Raw genomic sequence first — 16,662 nt, 5'->3', positions numbered from 1 at the left:
TCTCTGTCTCTTATTTGATCTTGAAATTATTTTTAATAACAATATATGTCCCCAAAATAGCTTTTCTACTCATAACTAAGTGCAAGGAAGAACTATTTTACATGGGCAATTCTATAGGTAGTTGTGACACTTATTCATTTTTTTTAATCCTTGCCCAAGGATATGTTTGTTGATTTTAGAAAAAGAAGAAATGGGGAGAGAGAGGAAGACACAGAGAGAAACACTGATATGAGAGAGAACATCATTTGGGTGCCTCCCATATGCGCCCCAGCAGGGGATCAAACCCACAACCTAAGTATGTGCCCTGACTGGGATTCAAACACCCAGCCTCTTGGTTCATGGAAGGATGCTCCAACCAACTGCAATGCCCAGCCAGGGCCATTTGTTCATTTTTTAACAAAGAAAAGTTTTTCTGATTGTATAGTACATATGAGCAGTTCTTAAATTCCACCACTTTTTAAAACCGTTATTTAAAAATTCTCTATCTTCTCTTATTGTGACAAATATCAAAAAATAGCACAGCAGTTAGAAGCCCAGATGGTAAATCCAAATGACCTAGGTAATCTTTTCTGCATTTAGTACTTATCTGTCTTTGGGCGTGTTCTCTAAACTTCTCTGGGCCTCAGTTGGTTTGGTGTAAAAGGAAAATATTACAAAAACCTGGCTTATAAAGCTACTGCAATTTTTCAATGAATTAATTCATTAAAGACTTATATAATACAATGACCAGCTCCTCAGAAATACTCAATAAAGTTTACTTTTGCCTTTAGTTAGTACCTTTTACACCAGGAAAGTTATTTAATCTTTTTAAAGTGTTGTATTTCTTACCAGTGACAATGCAAATATTCAGTTCTTCTTTCACTTAAAATACAAAGCACAAGCTAATATACATCTGAGATACCAAAGTGGAACAAATAGTTAAATATGGATATAGTTTCCCTGACTAAAAGTCAAAATAATTCCCGTTCTAGCAGTCATATAATTGTATAACCTAAAAATGTTACTTAATTTAATCAACTTTAATAATTATTTATAATAATGAAGGTGAAAAAATAAACCCTTAAAAATAAGAGTATTAATTGAACATAATAAAATGTTATACACATTGAAATTATTGACTGTGAAGATAAAAAGCTAGGCTTTCTGCTGGGCTTATGCTATGAAAGATTTTAAAGCTATATATCCAAAGATATAACATATAATTATAATATTTTATAATTTATTTATGACAGATTTAAATACCTACATTTTTAAGAAAATTAATATTTATCATAGCTTAGATATGCTATTTCAGAGACATCTGAGATAATCATATGAAGAGATCAGAAGACTGAGAGAAAAGCAACAGGAAGACCAAGATAGGAGGATATGTAATGAGTCTTGATTTAGAAAATCTGTGTCTCCCCCTCGGTGAAGAACCTACCCATCTATAAGTATATACTAATACATAAAGAATGGTAAAGGATAAATCTATCCTGTATCTGAGGAGGAAGAAGAGCCTGTATTTTCATGACAGTGGAGAAGAGGTATTTTAGACATGGTATTAAAAAAGACAGAAGGAGATGGATAAACCGTTTCCCAGCTGAAGGCAACAAAACAGGAGAACACTTGATTACATAAAGGGAATGGCAGCATCCACCCCGGAAGTGGGAGTGTGCGCATGTCAGTGTGCGTCTATTAGGTACAGTGCTCAGCACTTGGCATTAGCTATTTGTTATTATTAAGACTTGTAAAAAATTCTAAGTCAGGCCCCCTAAGTATAGGAGGAAACTTTATCACAAGCAATTCCAGTCCCAATAGCCTCTAATCATGTGTGTTTACCTCCACCTTTATCTTTATCCCATAATATCTCCAAGTCCCTGCTTGACGATATAACCATGGATGTGTGAAGACAGGGATGTACACACTGAGAGTTAGGAAGAAGACCTCACTTTGAATCTTGGCTCGACAATTTATTCACTCTGTAACTGAGGACAAGCGCCTTTCTTAGAGCCGAAGTTTCATCATCTCTTAAGCAAGGCCCAGGAGACTCCTGTGCACGCTGGTGAGAAGACAGACCTGTGTGCATAGTGCCTAGTACAGATGTGGCACCTGGTAAATGGCTGCTTCCTTTACTTTCTTCCACAAAATCTTAAGAAAAATTCTCTGTCATATTCATGTCAGTCCTTATATACAGGGTTGGGCAAAAGTAGGTTCACAGCTGTGAGGCCATGACACGCTGAGTTAAGAAACCTATTGTAATAATCAAAACCTGCATGTCTTTTTCCATATGAACAAGTGCAAACTTACTTCTGCCCACACTTTTGTCCACCCCTGTATTAAATGCCATACTACAGTTCTCCTTAACCTGAGAATCTGCAAAGATAAAAAGTGTTAGGAGTAATCTCTGACGCAATTTGGAGTATGAACAGACTTGGTATGAATTCTTCCCTGACCTCCTACAGAGAACTGACTACTTCCTCCTTGAGGGCTCACTGTAGCCTCAACAAACTCTCAGGAGGCCTACACATTTTTATTCAATTGTTCTTGTTTAGATGCTTACCCATTTCTACTAGATGGCAGTAAACTTCATGAGAAAATAAAGAACACCTGGCATGCAGTTGGTGAGCAATAATTTTGAATGAGCCCATGAAGCAGTGCTGTGCTATTCCCAACAACGTCCAGCACGTTCCCACCTGAGGGTGTTGTATTTGCTGTGTCCTCTGCCTGGGATGCTCCTTTATCAGGTATTGGCGTAACTCCCTCTCTCACCTTTCTAAGGTATTATCTCAAATTTCAGTTTCTTAGTGAAGTCTTCTACAACCACCCTATTTAAAATGTGTATGTGTACACACATACAACGCACGCCCAGCCTCCTATCCACCCATTTACCACTATCTGACACAGCATACACTGTTTGTATTGGTTTTGTCACCTCTTTTCCCCCATTAGAGTAAACTTCACAAAGGCAGGCCTTTCTTATCTTTTTTTCTTCCCTGCCTACCATTTACCACAATGCTCGAGGCAGAGTAGGTGTTCAATGTATGTTTGTTGAATGAATGAATTTCAAAATGACATAGCATTTGTTAGAGCAAAGGGTATTTCTGATGAATAATAACAGATAACATTTATAGTCATTAAAATGTATATGATGATCAAGCTAACCTCTTGATACTGTGTATTGGCTTAGAATTCATTTTATGTTGAGTTATTGCAGTTTTAATTTCTTCCTCAAGCAAGAAAGCTTTGTTTCTTCTCCTAACAAAGTAACTATATTTATCTAGTATTGCATTATCTCAATTATTCCTTATCAACATAGATGAAAGGCATGCTGAAAGTATCTCTGAAGGTGATGCTATGTATCCCCTTTGATTTACAGATGAGGGTACTAAGGGCTAAGAAGCTGGAGACTTCTGATGTCAGTGCCAGAATCGGAACTCAGCTCTTCTAACCAGACCTCCGTACAATTTTGAACAGATCTATCTTTCTACAAATGATATATAGCTGATAAAACTTAAGTAGCTTCATTGCCTATATGGTATTTGTGTCATTTAGATTATGTTTAGTTCTTAATTATCCAATCTAAACTATTCAAGGAGATGGCAAAGATCTATCATGGTAGCAAATCCTGTTTCCTAAATAAGCTCTTGTTTCAACTTCCATATTTGAAACATTAACAATGTGTCCACCTGGACTTCTTGGAGGCCTCTGGTTTGCCTGGACAATGTATGCTTTGGTTCATCTATGGAACAATCAGCTTAAAAAGTTGTATTCAGATATTATTAATGTTTTCAAACCCATTTCCTATTTTCCTGCTGAAATCTCTGCCAAGCACACACTTCAGCAGACACTAAAATAATTTGGGTAGTTGACATTCAATCCAAATTTTCTATGGAAATCTGCCAGATTTGACATCTGTGAGAAAGTGGGTAATTTTTATTATCCACAGAGAGCAAAAGCTTAGTTTGATATTTCTCTACCTCCACACATCTCCCTGTAGTGGAGCTGCTATTCAGATAAACACAAAAAAAGTGGGTAGCAAGGAAAATTGTTTAACTCTTTCACCTTTGTCAAGCTTTGGAAAAAGGCTTAGTTAAAACTAATTTTAAAGAAACAGCAGCAATGAGTTAAAAAAGTTTCCAAGGTGAGGGAGATGTAAACTACCTTTATTATTACCAATTCGTTTTGTCTAAAACTGTTTAACTACGATTTATCTTTTGCTTTAATACAACTATTTGTCTTTAAAGCCCCCTTCACTTAGTTTAAAATGTGAAACCAAAATTTCAAGTTAATTTTCTTTTTGGAATGTTTTTACAAACCCTAATAATATTTGACTCAGCAGTAATGTAGAAGCATGCTTAGAAATCACACAAAAATATTTCTATTGATATTAAATTTTATTTCCAAAGATACATGTTTAACTATTAAGGTTTCTCTCATTTTTAAAAGAAAGAGATAAACACAGATATTACCGTATCTTTATATACTAAATGCCACCAAGATTTATATATTGCAAAGAAAGTCACATTATTTCACTATAATAAAACAGGAATTTCCCCACTCATTCTTCCAATCTCACTGTTTAGCATGACTTAGATTAAGAAATTAAAAATAAATATGGTATCTAAAACTAAAATGACAAACGTTTAGAAGTAGGTCATGGGGAGAAGAAAAATGGTAGATTACTAATTTTACAAAAGTAGAATTCAAACACTGGTGGTGTGTTCTTAATTTTTAGCACAAGAGAATATGGTATTTCAAATACATATTTAACAACCTAAATGTAACCACTAATATAATGTTAAATAGAATATGTAACTGCTAAATCAAACAAAACAGGGAAAACATACCCTGTGGCACAAATGTTCAAAAAAAAAAAAAAAGAATTAAAAATAGCAAATGTACATCTGAAAGAAGTTGTGACAAACTAAGATTAACATATCAATTGTGACAACAAATAAAAAAGATAAATTACCCTTAGGAAAAAAAATTCAGGTTGGCTTAAGAAATAAATTCAACACTATGTTTCCATAAGAAGTAGACGAGAAAGAAATGCTCAAGGTGAAAGGCAGAAGGGTCAGCGCGCCCGGGGGGGGCACGGTCGGGCCCGGGGCAGGAGGAGGGCTGCCCCACAGAGGGACGCCGGCGGCCGAGGCTGCTCCGGCTGCTGAGGATCTGGAGCACAGCCAGGGCCTTGTCTCCCTGGGATCAGCCGTGCCTGGAATTGGCAACAATGGGGCCACGTTTTGCCTCAGCTTCACTACAGAGCAAGTTGCCTCCTTCTCTACCTGTAAGCTTCATGAAGGCAGGGATATGCAGAAGTTCAGTCTGAGGCTTATCTTTGGCAACAGTTCGTCACATGGCAGGCATAACAAGCATGTGTTTTGAATGAGTGAATCGAAAAGACATGAATGTGTCTACACAGTGTGTTAAAGACCTGTACACAGTCATTTGAGTTGACCCATTTCTTCTCTCAAACTTCCACTGAAATGAAGAAAAACCTTTTTAAAAGCTTATCAACCCAGATACTAAAGAAGAAGAGAGGAAGACTACAAGTTGTGAAGCAATTGCGGGGGGAAAAGAAGTCCTTCCTCCTAACCAAGAGTCTCCATCCACACCTTGATTCCAGAAATCTCTCTTAAGAAAGGGCATTGTTTTTCATTTTCATTTCATTACATCACAATAATAACCTTTATTATTTGGCACGTGTTAGGCATGGTTATAAATGCATTACATATATTAATTTATTTCTTCCTCCCAATAACTATGATCATTCCCATTCTGCAGCTGAGATAACAGGATAGGAATGGGAAGTGGCTTGTCTGAGGCCTCTCAGAGAGTGAATCGGGCGCTGGGGTTGAAACCCAGGCAACTGGGCTCCACGGCTCACCCTTTCAGCTGCTATGCTGTTAGAAATATGTCCTTGGAAGGGCTGAAAAATTTACCCAAATTCACATTAAGCTATGGGAGGCTTATCTTTTTTAGGGGCAGATTCTGGCTGGGAAGAGAAGGCTGGCACTTTGAAGGACAGGCAAGCAACAATGAAAAATGTATAGAAAATTTAATTTGCGATATTGAATATAAACCTCATTGTTTTCACTGTCTTTAACTCCACATACGAAACGGGTTCAGATTAGGCATGTCTTCTGTAGACTCCATTTACAACTGTCTGCTTTCATTAGCCAAATTTTCAATATAATTTCAAGGTTTAGGAATTGAAATATTTTATGAAATGTATTTTCAATAGGTGCTGATTTCAGGCTAGGTTAGGAATATTGCCTTTTATGCATTCATAAAATTAAAGTTTTTGTGGCACAAACATGCTACAAATTTAGACTACAAATATTCTAAATTCATACCTAAAAATAAAATATGGGAATATGATTTTTTTTTATGTCAAAGTTCAGTCTAACATTCAGACGATCATTCAAAGCTGTAGAGGAACTGTTGCAATAAGAGGGGGTAGGGACAAGATCCATAAAACAAGATCCATAAATGGCGACCCTGATCCTAGCCATTGAAGAACTCCAATGTAAGGCATCCTTTGAGAGGCAAGAAAATCAACTAGAAAATTTTTGCATAAAAACTCAAACACATCATTCAGGTGCAACTGAATATAATATAAAACACTTTAGAAATCCTCATACAGTGATAATTCTTACATACAGTGCATAGTCTATAAACCATCTTGCTTTACTACTAAATATAGTTTGCTTTAAAAAAAACTATCCTCTCTTTGATAGAGGCATAAGACATAAGAATAAAATTAAAATATCTCATAAAAAGTACAGGAGAGGAGGAGAGAGGACACCTGTAGGCACCTGTGTCACTACAGAGCAGTGAACACAATCCTCTTTTATTAACAAGAAACCAAATTAAGCAGAAAATGAAGATATGGTCCAGACATTTCACAGTCACATGCAAACCTCTGAGCATTTTTTTTTCAGGCAAATAAGCTTTGTAAAAGGATCTGTATGAGCCAAAATAAAACTTTTGTGGACATACTCACCAAATGCATGCAACATAAGCTTCAGTTAAGGCACTACTGTATGCTTTGGAGATTTCAGAATTCTCTGATGCAGTTAATGGTTCCGATGGCGTGGGGGTCATCATCACATTACCAAAGCTTAACCAGAACCCACACAATAATCACCCACTTAGTGTTTTGGGGAAAAATAAAAGAGAGTAATGTCTCCAGAGAGAATATTAGCAGAGTTTCTTTTGTCTACATGGCTTTCACCACCTGAGCACATGAACAACATTCACTTTACTTCCCATAGATTCTTTAATCAGACATTTAATTCAAGCTCACAATTCTCTGATGTATGAGGTCTGTCCAGAAAGCATCCAGCCATGTAATATGAAAAATAGGGACATTTGTTGAAGAAGATACAAGATACAAGAAACACTGTACATAGGACAATGATGCCTCAGTCCCCTTCAAAGTAGGCACCTTGGTGCCTCACACAGTTCTCCCAATCACCATGTGCTGCCCCATCATATTTTCCTGAGTCTCACTGATGGTCTGAAATCTCTTCCCTCTCAATGGTGATGTTAGTTTTGGAAAGAGCCAGAAGTTGCAGGGTACCGAATGTGGGCTGTAGGTGGTGCTGAGTCACCTGGGTGATTTGATGTTTCTCAAAAAACTCTGCAAGAGATGTGATACATGGGCAGGTGTTTTGTGATGAAGCTGTCAATCACTAAGTTTCCCATAGCTACAGCCTTCTGAATCACCTGAAGAGTTTCTGCAGCGGAATGTTCAAGCTTAATGCAAAATTTGGTGCAGATTTGTTGCTCTATGCACTCAGTCATTTTGAATGCGACAACCACACAGTATACACATTCATTCAATGACATACACAGCCTCCTCTGACTAGTACAGTGAAGTCCCCGTTGTTCACACATGCGCATTCCAATCCACTCTCCTTGGCTACCAGGTTACATTGATGTCTTGCTAACCACTCTCTTTACATTAGCAGTGGCTGGAATTTTTCCTGACAGACCTTGTATTTCAATTGTATTAATACCATTACGCAGTTTGTTGGCTTTATATTTCTGAATCAAACTGTTGAAAGATTACATTCCCATATTATCTCTTTTTGGTTGGGTAGATATGTATTACTTGAATTTTTAAAAATGACATTGAAAAAAATAGTGAGCCTCAAAAATGATGCCTCCACTAAAGTAGGAAAAGAAATTTTTGCTAATAGGTAAATTTTTAAAGCACTGGAACATTATTCAATATGGTTTTTATCAGATGAACTGTAAATAGGTCACAATATATAAACTGTATGTAGAATTATTTGGTATGAAGAAATGAGGAAAGAACTTTTTTAAGTCACATTAATCAAAAGGTGACATAATAAAAAATTTTTGCATAAAAATGAGTTATTTTATGCAGACTGAGGCCTACTCCTTACTGTTTTTAAATGTAAAATCAGAGAAGTAAAAGATTTTTAAGTCACTCATTTAGGGGATGTCAAAGATCTTTCATATTTATAAAATATTTTATTTTATAGCTATTATAAATGTTTTATTTAATACTTTTCTGGTGATTTACTTAAATATTTCAATTACTTTCTATACCTCATACAAGTTATTTGAAATCTTTAATGGGTATATATGCTAGGATGTGTTAAAATGCGAAAGGGCCAAGATACCTATCAAACAAGACCAGACCAGATGACTGTGTGCTCTGTTCTTCACCTAAAACTCATCCCATATTATGTATATGGGATATACATATGCTTATGTAGTATGTATGTCTGTGTATATATTCTAAAAAGAATAAGACCAGAAATATAGCGAAATGTAGAAAAATGAAATAAACATTATTTTTGGACTTAGGAAAAAACATTAGGAAAGAAACCCCAATGTTTAGTGTCTAAAATGGTGGTTGTTCATCAAACTGTACTTCTTCAGGAGACCAGAATTATCTCTAGACTTTATTTTCAGGTTGATTATTCCACTTTATTTATTTTACAACTATTAATGCACAATGTGCGTGGCAGCATGCAGGGTGTGGTGCTGAACAAAGCCCTCCTGGGGTTTACAGTCTAATGGCAGAAATACACCTAATCGGTCTGTCTGTCTGTCTCTCTTCCCCCCCCGCCACACACATACTCACACACACACACACGAGTTACTGAGGAAAAGTACAGAACGCAGTGCAGAAGAAATGTGCAGAATATGTGACAAGAACAGGACTACCTCTGGAAAATTAGGATAGGAGTCATGGCAGGGACCTTTAGGCTGACAGAGAAGGAGGAGCTAATGGGGCATGTGTGTGACAGGGAGCGGCAGAGGGAGCTGGTGCATTCCAGGCAGAGGGTGCAATGTTTGCAGATACCTTAAGGTGAGAAGGGTATGGCGGTTATAATACAAAAGGCAAAAAAAAAAAAAAAAAAAAAAAAGTAAATGGAAAGAAAGCAAGCCAAAGAGATAGCCAGAGTAGGAAACTTGAAGTCTCGTCAGCGAGTTGGGTGTTTATTCTAAGTGGAGCGAGAACCACTGAATGGGTTCTTTGGTAGAGTGATAGAATCAGATTTGCATTTTCCAAAGATCGTTGGAAAAAATGAGGAAGATAGAACACAGAAATGATTGCATGAAAGACACCAGGATGTGGCAACTCTGTCAGTAGAGCCAAAAGATGCTAGTAGCTCACACTGGAGTTAGAATGGCAGGTATGACAAGTGCACATTTGGGGCATGGTAATAATCAGATGCAGGCGTTGCTGTGGTGCGCCGCAGAGGTCCCCTGTCAGGGTCCAGGCAGTCATTTTCCTAGCTCAGCAGAAAATTCACTGCAGAGAGCTCACAACTGACTCACTTCTGGAAAATGAAAAGTTCCCTTAGCTGAAGGGGTTGCCTTCTTCAAGGTATCATCTTCCTTGGCAGTAGCCTACATCCAATGTCTGCATGGGAAGGGGAGGGCAGGGTAGAACAGTGGCTTAGCCTGCTTGCCTATATTAGGGATAACAACTAAGGGTGTACCTTTCAGATCACCACTGGCCTCTGTCTACCTTGCTTGTCCCCTCCCTTACAGACGTCCCTGAGAGCCTTCTTCCATAAACTCCTTACTGCCTGTACATAATCTCCCTCTGTCTTTTCCTAGAGAATCCAGCCTAAGACAGCAAAGTGTTTTCTGTTTGCTTACCTGTTTTTAAATCATCATATATTATTTCACACTTGTTAATTGATATACTTCTTTGAGAGATAGTATACGGTACTCATAGAATGTATATTTTAAGATTATCTTAGATCTAGTATTAGATTGAACCAGATAAACTACTACTCAGCATGACAATATTACAGCAAAGCCTTAGCACCCAATTCACTACCCAGGAAATTAAAATCCAAGCAAGAGACTAGCTTGACCCCGTTAATCTACCTACAGATTTTTCGTTCATTGGTTTCCCACTAAAACTTGTAAACACTTCCATTAAAACACCTGGGAGCTAAAGCTGGCGAACAACTATCTGACTCTGGTGAACCAGTAGACTCTAAACGGGTTTGTCTGATCCATACAACAGAACGTTCAACCCAGTGATTTGAGCACATCCTTTCTACTTCATTGGTCGCCAATAGATTTTCTGTTAAGTTCAATTGAGTCTGGCACTCTTTTTAGCCTTTCTCTTTTGAGGGAAAGGCTGATGCTGTTTAAAGGTCTCACTAAAAAGCAGAGCCTTTTGATTGAGAACCTCAAAAATAGACTATATCAAGAGCACACCTTTTAATACAGAGCTACACACTCCCTTATTTTAAGCCCAGCATGGGAAGTCTAATTGTCAGAAGGATCTTTTATTAGTTCATTTTTACAAAGTGCACATCCCCCCTGAGGCAGCTGAATCTGGGGAGAAGTCTCAGCAAGAACACTGATCCAATGTATAAATTTAGAGTATTGAGTGGTTCTAGCTCTAATAGCCATGTGGGCAACAAAATAACATTTTTTTTTTTTTTTGCATTTCTTGGTTCTTAAACCCTACTTATCTAGGAAAACATACAGTCTTATAGAAATGTCACAATATAAATGTCTTCATGTTGTGAGGTAATTTTACAAGATGATTAGTAATCTACTTGCAATAGAGTTTTAGTTTGATGAGGTCAGTGGGAGCAAAAGCAAATGTCATGTCTTATTGACTCTGCTTTTATAACCATAATTTTATTTTTTAAAAAGTCTGTCTCGAGATATGCCTGTCCATTGTCTGTTTGTCCTCAGACCAGACAAACCCTCACCCTGCTCCACATATATCACAGCAGGGTACATCCCCCACAGATTTCTCCAGGGTCTACTGGTAACAAGCAATAAGTCGATTCCTGCAATGAGAGGAATTAGTAGAACGAAGGAAGTGGGAAGAAAGAGAAGCCATCTTTCTCTGCTTCAGGAAGCATCTCTACCAACAGCTCCCTTTGCTTGGGAGGTCTAGCTCCCAGGACACAGCCCCTCCCTCTGCAGGAGGCTGCTGCTCTGGCTCCAGCTCCCACTGAGCAGCCTTGGCTCCTCAGTTCTGGTAAATGCTGCCTTCCCCCTTAAGACACTAGTTGCTTCCTGTTATTGATAATCTCATCTCAACTAATTCCTTCTATTAAATCAAATATCTTCTATTGAACTACTGAACATGGGCCCTGTTTTCCTAGCTTGTCACTGACATATAGATAATCCAAAATTCCTTTAAAGACAGGTCCTGATTTACTGCCACACACTGTTCTAAGATTTGTTTTTAAATCTTTTTTGCCTAGAATTTATAGTGCTGTATGATAAATAAAAAGCTTTCTTAATCTGACTGCCTCCTAATCACTTCCCCGTACCCACACTTCCCTCCAGCCACAGCCAGCTCATTTCACCCAGCGTTCCCCTGATACTTAATTAACATCATTTACGCCTGTGGCTGGGAATGCCTGCACCCACCTTTTTAAACTAGTAACTCAGTTGTTCTGGGAAGCAAGTTCATCCATCTCCTCTCATGTCCCAAAGGAAATATAAGAAAGTAAGGCGTGAATAATATGGATCTAAGATGTCATATGAAATAAGTGCCAGGCCAATAGCTTGGAGCATCTCCTGGAGATCTAAGTCCGCTTCTTCCTCACCTTCTTGTCTCATTCTCCTGTCTGTGTGAGGTCTGCTGGCATCATTTCCCTACTTGTTCTTCTCTTTACAATTTATCCCCTCTTTTGCAAAATCTTTGAATGAAAATCATGGTAACATAAGGAAAGACATTTAGGATAAACGAGCCTGCTCCTCGACTCCTTACGTCCCCCTAGCCCCAACTCAACACCTTTCTGTTTGAACTGTAGTCCACTAGCAAAACACCAAATGAGGACACAAAAGATACTATATAGATACATATGATAGATAAAGAGGCTGATAGATAGATAAGATAGATAAAGATAGATGATAGAAAGGATATCTACATGTATAGCTGGGATACAGTATCATAACATTTAATATGTATTTTTAGTTGCTCTTAGCCTCTCACTTAGTAGATTTTGTTTTATTCATGGTTCTATTGCCAATTCTAAGGACAGTATAGACACATAAATACTTTACCCTGGCTGGCATAGCTCAGTTGGTTGTGCATCGTCCTGAAAACTGAAAGGTTGCTGGTTCTATTCCTGGTCAGAGAACGAGCCTGGGTTGTGGGCCAGGTCCCCGGTCTGGACATGTACAAGAGGCAACCGATCGATGTTCCTCTCACGCATTGATTTTTCTCTCCCTCTCTTTTTTTCTCTCCCTTCCCCTCTATCTAAAAATAAATAAATGAAACAAAAAATACTTAACAAATACTCCACAAATAATTGAATGAATATTCTTGCCAAAAACCAAAATGCTCTGGTTGAATGACAGGTAAGAAGTTGGAGAGGCTTTTCTGAGGAGAAAGACCCAAGGCAGAAACAGGCAATGGAGAAGGGAGATTTGGTGGGGACAGGAGAAGCAACATTGTGGTCAGAAATCCAACTGTAAATTGTATAAATTTCTAACTTGGGGATTGTTGGCATAAAGGTTTTAGTAATACTTTGTAACTTTGGAGGATTTAAGAACTCAGGTACTTGAGAGTAAGCTGCCATGCTCATTCACCAAATGAATGAAAATCACATAAAACACAAATGGCATCTTAAAAATCTGTTTTATGTTCCTTGTCTTTTCCATTGTATGCTCTCATTGCTACTTGGTCAGCTTGTGGTTTGGTATTTGATACAAACAGAAACAATGTGGGGGAGTGGTTCTGACACCAGCAAGGGCTGCCACTCCCTTTGGATACCTCTGGGCCAAGTTTCCAAACTTGAGATGAGTGCAGATGACCACTGTCATGCCATTTGACGTGAAGACACAGAGGCAGAGAGACCACCTCTGTGAGGTGACAAAAGAGTCTTAACCTTCTTCAAACATTCTAATGAAACTGTAGTTCTTATCGACTACAGAACTCTTCTGTGCTCCTCATGCTAAGCGGAATTTACCAACTGAAGGGGATGTGCTTGGGTGGTCTTTTTTTAGAGCACACCAATGTGCTCTGAATAACTGAAAAATATTTTTGACAGAGGTCAAAAAGGCTTCAGGCGGAAATATAAAGCAAAGGCTTGTACTTTAAAAGCAAAACTTGGAGGATGTTGATTTTGCCCCCAATCGTACAGCATATTATTGAAAATATATTCTTATCAGAGAATGGAACCATTTGTGCCCTAGTTATACTAATAAAAAGGAAACCTGGGCTTCTTATAAAGCCCATCAAACTTGTACAAAAGAATGTGTACACATACCATATGGCATAAGAGTCTTTAATGATTAAAGAAGCTTTAGTCAGTCTGATTACATGCTAATGGCCAAGAAAGGCTCTTCTGTTTAAATGCCTTGTGATCCTCTGGAGCTGTGCTTCTTAAACTGCAGTTTCAGCCAGGCTCTTGAGGATGTGTGGTGCTGTGCTGGGGTAAGAAAACGACCTGGGGGAAGACAGGCCACGACATCCTGGGCTGTCAGACTTGGACAACAAAATTTAAGTAATTTAAATGTAATGGAAACATTGTTTTAGCACGAACACAGCTATTCTGTGGGACAGATTGCAAAATTCACAGCTATTTTATTATAAAAACTTAAAGTTCACAGAACTATCACTTTCTAAGACTTTAGGCAACTGAAGCCACACAAACTCTAAGGCCCAGTTCAAGGTCTAAGTGCCTGAACCCTCATCAGGGCCCCCGGCCCGAGACCTATTTCTTGGCTACTCTTTCACTGCTCAGACACCCAAAACCACTTTCTTGCTCTATTATTTCATGTTGCAGTTTGATCTTCCAAACTATTAGAAATCTCATTGAGAACAGGATCATGGTCTTTATATCCCTTTACTTGTTATTGATTATATGAATTATTGCCAGAAGTCATTTGAATAGTAAGACTATGAATATTAATACTCTGAATAAAAAAGTACACAATTAATATTGATAATTCTAAAAGAAGGATGAAATGGTCATTGCACTTAACCTTTGTCCTAGGATCTAAAAGTACTTTCAAAATATTAAATATTTTCACCCCCATTATTTTTTTTGAAATACTTAAATTCTTTAATTGCACAGGGATAAGCTACAAAGTTCATCCCTACTTCACCGAAGGTATTAATAGAACTGCCATGAAAAAGAGTGTATAATGTTCAGGTGCTACTGGCTTTATGTGGGGCTTGTTCACATTAGCTGAACGCTTGTTCAGTTGCTCTTCAAGCACACCTATTCCTTCTGCTCTGCTGTTGCAGACAGAGTAAGCAAGAAGGCAGCCCATAAGATGTCCTACCCATTCCATTCTATAAATTTCTCATACTGCCCTGTCTCAGGGGTTGATTGGTCCAAACACACTTATACTTCAACAGCATTAAGTTTTAACTGATATGTCATCTCATTATGAATATATTTTAGCTTTTCTTCAAAGCCTGACTTCAAAACTTCCAGATTCAGGACCTTCTATTGCAATGTAGGGGACTGACCATCACTGATGCATTTAGGGAAATTTTCCCCAGAATCTCTCCAGGTTACTGATAATCTGAAACAAATGTCAGGTGAGAAAGGTCAGATGAGAATTTTCAGAACTACTGTACTGTTTTAAACCTTGAATAGTACAAAACAGTATTTCAAAGTTGGATAAAATTTTTCAACATAGTTGAAGTAGAAAAACATATATATATATATATATATATGATGCAACTACTGCATAAAAATAATTTGCAAGATTATTAATAGTTAAACTAATGGCTATTCCATCAAAGAAAATCAATATATAATGGGGTATTTAACAACAGTAATCACATTGAATGTTAGCAATTTTTGCTTTTTGTAATATGCTTAAGAAAATGTATTTAAGTGAAAACATTCCCATTTTGATAAACTTTTAAATTCCATATGTTAACAACTCAAGGGTGTGGTACAGTATTAAATAATCTATCATGAATTGACACTGTTAAATGCAGCCCTAGACAGTTTTCAGCAAAGTCAGGAATACTCATTGCTTAAATTAGGACCTGCAGAGTCTCTGAAATCACTGTAGTGAGAATTGATGAGCTGACCTGGCCCCAGAAAACTTCCAGAGACGCACTGAAGCACTGTGAAGTATCAAATGAATGCAGTGTTCTAGGTGATGTTTCACAGGTATTTTACCAAAGTAGATAGAGAGGGAAATTTTTTCACATTGCAGTCACTTAAGAAATAGTGGATAAATCAAAATAAAACCCTACTAACTGAACATACCACTTTGGAATAGTCTTTACATTGTGCAATAAGAGATGCTTTTTGAAACAGAATGGGTACTCTAACATTTGTGATCTCCTAAGGTGCAAAGAGCCCTTGCAAATACAGCTAAAATGTAATAGTGATAATTCAATCCAAGGTCTGGCCATGATCAGCCCCTTTACCTCTCTCCAGGTTTATAATCTGCCACTATGTTGCTGTTAGATTGACTTCCTTTTATCTGAACCTGTCTCGTTCTTTGTCAACCTGGGATTTATGTTTGAGGATCTCTATACCTGGAGAACTCTATTCTTGGCTTGGGGCAGAACAGGTTGCCTGGGGTTGTGCATGTCTTTATTTAACAACTTACCTAATGAGGATCTCCCTTCTCCCTAGGTCCTCTCTGTCATACAGTCTTCCATATTTCCTATTTCTAAATGTTTAATGCAGTAAAATACATGTAACATAAAATTTACTCTCAATCATTTTTAAAAATTTTTATTTATTGAGTGAATTGAGAGAGAGAGGACTGAGGGGAGAGACGGGGAGAGAGAAGAGAGACAGAGAAAGAGAGAGACATCAATTTGTTGTTCTATTTATACATTCATTGGTTGATACTTGTATGTGCTCTGATGTTGACTGAGAACATGTCACCATGGAGTATTGGGATGATGCTCCCACCAACTGAGAGATGCGGCCAGGGCCTATCTTAACCATGGTTAAGTGCATAGTATTGTTAAATACATTCACACTGCTATGCAACCAATCCCCAGAACACTTTCCATCTTGCAAAACTGAAACTCTATATCCATTAAACAAGCCCCTTTTCCTCTCTTACTCGAGCCTCTGGCAACACCATTCTACTTTCCTTCTCTATAATTTTAACTACTCTAGGTACCTCACATAAGCAGAATTATACAGTATTTGTCTTTTTGTGACTGATATATTTCACATAGCATAATGTCCTCAAGGGTCCTCCATG

The sequence above is a fragment of the Pteronotus mesoamericanus genome, unplaced genomic scaffold (genome assembly GCF_021234165.1).
Source record: "Pteronotus mesoamericanus isolate MK-2021 breed Mesoamerican mustached bat unplaced genomic scaffold, CSHL_Meso_final scaffold_21, whole genome shotgun sequence".
In the NCBI taxonomy this organism is placed as follows: Eukaryota; Metazoa; Chordata; class Mammalia; order Chiroptera; family Mormoopidae; genus Pteronotus; species Pteronotus mesoamericanus.
Note: the sequence above shows the minus strand (reverse complement) of the source record.